We start from the raw sequence: 5,572 nt of genomic DNA, 5'->3' as shown, positions 1-5,572 counted from the left end.
GAGGGTTCAGGGTTTATAGGTAAATATGGCCTGATTTGTTTTGTTAATCTTTTAATTCTCCCTGTGCTTTTAGTCCTTTTTACCTACATAAGGATATTTATAATCACCTATCGAAGTGGTAGAGAAGTCAGGAGAAAAGCTGCACAGACCTGTTTACCTCACCTGATTGTTCTAATCAACTTTTCCTGTTTGGGTTCATTTGATATACTTCTATTCATAATAGAAACTGCTGTTCCAAAAATTGTGAGTTTAATAATGTTCTTACAAACAATTTTGTATCATCCTCTTTTTAATCCAATCATATATGGACTAAAAATGAAAGAAATTTATAAACACCTCAGGAAATTGTTCTGTCCAGGTAAAACAGTCTAATGTACTAACACTGATAACTGTTGTACAGTCATTGTTTAGTGTCAGAATAAAACAGAGATGTGATTTCTCTGAGCCTTGAAAAGTATTGAATGTAAAGATGTTTCTAAAACCCTAAATCACAGTAAAGAGCATTATCAGCTTCAACTACACTATGTAATCACTACTAACTAAGCAATTTGCTGCAGAACCCAGAAATACAGTTTGATTCTAATTGTCAGTTTGATTCTTGTGTTTCCAGTTTGTTGTGGCTTAACTGTTAATTGACTGAATATTTTCATATTGGCATCATATCTGGGTGTATTGTTAAAGTATAAACACTCCATTGTCAGTTTATTAGGTCCACCTAACTATAACTTTGTCAGTCTAATCCAACAGTCCTGTAATAAATCCTCCTTCATGAAGGTGATAATGTTCAGTTTGTGGTCAAACTGTTTCAGAGACGTGTTGATTCAACTGGTTGATCATTTGTATGTTTTTATGCGTATGTGTGTGTTTATGAGTTCATAAAGGCCTTAATGCTTGTATATGGCAACATTTGTGAGTGTTGCACATAAACAGTGTTAATATTCTGTAACATGATCAGACTCAGGTGGTTAATGTGTGCATGTGCATCACCTTCGGTCTTGTCTTCTCATATCCTGACTCTTCCTCACATGAAAATTGGAAACATGAGTTTCAGTCTGCTCCATTTTTCACTTGACTCCTTCAGGTTGTTGACACTAAATGAGTTTTTCTGCTGCTGAGCAGATAAGTAGCCCTGTCACTGGCATTATGCTTTTCTCTGTGTTTTAAACAATCACCTTTGTCACACAGATATTTGTAGGGTCCCTTCTCAGTTTCTCATAGGTGTGTTGTTCCTCTAAAAAGGAGGTTATTTCTCTATGATAGTTGCCATATTTAGGACCACTGTGCATATTCCTTTGTCTGCAGGCAGGATGGTGATAGTATTTTCCTTGGATAGGGATGAGGGGCACCATATCATAGGGGGTGAGGTTGGTCGGGGGTGGCTTCAAACTAGAAATTCCTGCAGTGTGTTCCACATAAGACGTAGAAAAGTCAAAGTCTGCTTTATTGTCAATTCCACCACATGTAGAGCACATACAGAGAATAAAAATGTTGTTACTGTCAGACCCTTAGTGCAAACAGATAAACTCTAAACACTAAAAATTTCAAATAAGGACATGCAAAATAAACAAAAGAGGGGATGGGATGCAGAGCCAGGAGAGAGTTCTGCTTCTTGACAGCCTGATGGATGAAGCTGTCCTTCTGTCTGTGGGTTTAAACAATATAGATGCACTCTTCATGCATTTGATATGATGCATGAGTAGCCGTGCAAAGCACTTCATGAGAATGACAGTAAATGCAACCAGATGGTAGTTGTTGAAACCGGAGACAGACAACTTCTTCGGGACTGGAATGATGGTGATTGCTTTGAAGCATGTGGGGACCGCAGCGTGACTGTCTGTGAAGACAGCTGTGAGTTCCTCTGTGCAGTTTTTCAGCACACAACAAGGTATATTGTCAGAGGCCCGAGCTTTGCGTATGTTGATCCTGCTGAGCTATTTCTTAATGCCAAGGACAGTGTCAACACCAGGTCACCGGGGTGTGGGGTCTTCTGTGGAGGAGTGTCGTTTTATGCCTCAAAGCGAGCAAAGAAGTTGTCAAGCTTGTTCAGCAGGGAGATGGTACTATGGCAGGTCTGCAGTGAGAGCTTGTAGTCTGTAATGGTCTGCACTCCATGCTACAGGCTCTGGATGTCTCTGCTCTTGCTGAAACAATGGGTTATTATCTTGGAGTTGCCTCTTAGCTGCTCTGATGCCACGAGACAGGCTGACCCCCTGGGTTGAACCATTCTCTGTCTCAGTGTTTTGATGGGTTTGAAATGGACTGGTATCTTATGTTTGCCAAATCTTGGAAGCTAAAAAGAAGCTACTGGAAAGAGGTCTTATGAAAATAGGACAACCACAGTGCCCACAAACGACAAATGGTTTAAGAACCTTTCAGACAGGGAACTCTCACAAGCAGAGAGAAATATCCTAGCCAAAGGACTCAACTTTGCAGTGATGCCTAAACATATTCGGTTGTGGATTTTATCACAGCCACAGAATCTGCCATTCGCAACAATGTCCTATCCAACACAGATGCAGAGGAACTCCAGTTAAAAATCACTGCTACACTCTCGGGTGCTAAGCCTAAAGTCTAAAGACGAGACTATCACCATCCTGCCGGCAGACAAAGGGAGATGCCCAATGGTTCTTAACACTACAGACTATCATGAAAAAGTAACCTTGCTCTTGGAAGACCAACAGACATACGAAAAGCTAAAGAGAGACCCCACCAGCACTTACAAGAAGAAGGTGATAGACTGTCTAAAACAACTGGAAATGAACAAAGCCTTGGACAGAACCACATACTACAGACTGTATCCAGGGGAGACCACGCCTGGCCTATATGGGCTCCCCAAGATACACAAAGAAGGAGCCCCCCTCAGGCCCATTGTCAAAAGCATAAACTCGGTGACTTATAACATTGCCAAATATCTTGCCAACATAATAGCTCCATTGGTAGGCCACACAGACCACCACATCTGGAATTCGGGGGAATTTGCTTCCAGAGTCAGACATCTGAAATTGGAAAGAGATGAAACTATGGTGTCCTTTGATGTTACATCTGGACTGTGAGATCATCATTGGGTCTGATGGGAACTTAGAGACAGAAGGATACAGGAAACCCACTCACACAGACCAATACCTTCTGTTTGACTCCCATCACCCACTGGGTGTCATCAGGAATTTACGCCACAGAGCTAACAACATCCCTACCTCCACTGAGACCAAGAGAAAGGAGGACACTCACTTGAAGACAGTCCTCTAAACCTGTGGCTACCCCAAGTGGACTTTCAACAAGGTTACATCCACATCAGGCAGAAAAACAAGAGACACAACTGAGCTTCAAGACCCACAGAGAAAGAACCTGGTCATTCCATATGTAGCAGGGGTTTCTGAGAGGCTTAAACAGATCTTTGGCAAACATCAGATACCAGTCAAACCCATCAACACACTGAGACAGAGACTGGTTCACCCCAAAGACCAGATTTCAAAACAAAAGAAGAGCAATGTGATGTATGCTGTCCAGTGTAAGGAAGAATGCTCAGAACTCTACATTGGAGAAACCAAACAACCACTCAGCAGGAGGATGGCCCAGTACAGGGGGAGCAGCTCCTCAGGACCAGTCAGCTGTGCACCTCCATTTAGAGGAATCAGGACACTCTTTTGAAGGCAGTGAAGTACACATTTTGGACAGAGAAGACAGGTGGTTTGAAAGAGGTATCAGAGAAGCTATCCATGTCCAAATGGACAAACCCTCTCTCAACAGGGGTGGAGGACTCAGACATAATCTGTCCTCAATCTACCAGTTCCCAGGAAATTAAGGAACAAACCCAATGTTTCTCAGGAACAACAGACTCTGCAGGTTCTGCAGACTGTTGGGGAATCAGAATGAATCCATCATTAGACCCTAATGACCCTCTTCTGAGCTCCCCCTTTGGTCACTTAACGAGCCTATTCAGACCAGGCATGAAGTGAAACCAAATCAGGGGCGCGGACTAACGACTAACGTTTTTCTATAGAGGGTGTCTGCCTCCTGAACACAGACTGGGAGCAGGTTCCACAGCAGAGGAGCCTGATAGCAAAAGGCCCTACCTCCCAGTCTACTTTTGGAAACTGTAGGAACCACAAGTAGACCTATAGAAGCTGTCCTCTTTCTCTTCTGACTAATGCCAGGTCCCATAGCTTTTCTGTAGCCTCACACATGACTGTTCCCCAGCAGGTCATGGTTATGTTATGTCCTGCCTCAGAGATATGTGCCAGGATCATTCTGATTGCCATGCATCTGTCCCAGTCTGCTTTGACTCTGCTTCAACTCAAGCTGGGATCAGACCGAGTACTCTGGAGCTGGCTTGACGTCTAGTTGGTACCAGGCCTGCTTGGCCCCAAATGACATCCCTGTCAGCTGCTCATTATTGATGTCTAGCAGTCTTTATATCATGGTCCTCAACTGGTTCAGGTCTGCAGAGTTGCTAACATCAGATGAAACAGACTGCATGTGCTCTATCTTCCTGCAGATGTCTAAGGTCCTAAGGCGCCTTAGGAGGAAAAGTCATTTCTGTCCTTTTCGATATAGAACATCGGTGTTAAGAGACCAGTCTGTCATGATCCGCAATTTTGTACTTCCTTTTTGTTTTGGTTTGAAGGATCATGGCAGGAACCAGTTTTTGTTGTTTTCTGTTTCCTTGACCTTTTGACCCAATTAGTTATTGTCTTCACCTGTGCCTTGTTTGTCTTTCATTTTAAGTACCTAGTTTCAGTCACTGCCCTTTGCCAGGTTGCCTGTTGCAATCACCGGACCTCACCGCATGCTGTTTCGAACGCCTACCTTGACGACGCCTGACCTGAAGCTGCCTCGCCGCTCACGACCAAGAAAGTGTTGTTCTTCCTTGTCTTCACCTGACCGGGAATACTACGTCGCTCACGATCAGAGAGGTGTTTCGTTTTGTTTATGCTCAGGTGTTTTTTTTCTGCCTTTTGTCGCCTGTGGCTCTTGAGACCTAAGACACTGATATTCCAGGAAGTAAAAGGCTGACCCTTTGTTACCAGAGAGGCTTGGTCCGGGCCTCGGACAGATGCGGTGGGACTTCTTTTGACTACTCTGTACTAGTTTTGTTTTTGGACTTTTAAGTAGGGAAGAGGAGACAGTACCTTCAGCTCCACCTCCTGGTCAAACCCTCGCACTGCTCTGTTTTCAATAAAGCCCCCTTTTTCCTTCACTCCTGTTGTTTTGTGTGAAGTTTGCTCCTGACCACGACTCAGTTCATGACAGAACAACCTGGCCAGAAGAAGGACCAAACTTCATTTTTTTTCACTCACCCTAGACATTAGCATTGCCTAGCCCAACCACCCATCACGCCTTCCCGACGCCGCAGACTAGCCTCAGCCACGCCCTGTCTATGGATGGGGCTTCTCGCTGCCTGTCTTTTTTCTGTCTCGCCATGCTCATAGGTTGATCTCCTCACCTAGTTTTGCAACCAAGCCCGGAAGAAGGACCCACGGTACGCCGTGGGGCCCTGCCTAGAGGTCCCTTCGGACAACGCAAATGACTCCGATGATTCTGAAGATGGCCTGTCAACACTCGTCCCAATTAT

General features: G+C 44.2%; 1 pseudogene; it reads left to right on the top strand.

The window, feature by feature from the left end:
• Window positions 1-1,742: 1,742 nt before the first annotated feature.
• On the top strand, window positions 1,743-3,802 carry LOC113123168 (uncharacterized; annotated as a pseudogene).
• Window positions 3,803-5,572: the final 1,770 nt, after the last annotated feature.

This window comes from Mastacembelus armatus, chromosome 21, assembly GCF_900324485.2.
Source record: "Mastacembelus armatus chromosome 21, fMasArm1.2, whole genome shotgun sequence".
NCBI lineage: Eukaryota > Metazoa > Chordata > Actinopteri > Synbranchiformes > Mastacembelidae > Mastacembelus > Mastacembelus armatus.
The sequence above is the reverse complement of the archived record's forward strand: the minus strand, read 5'-3'. Positions and strand labels throughout refer to the sequence as shown.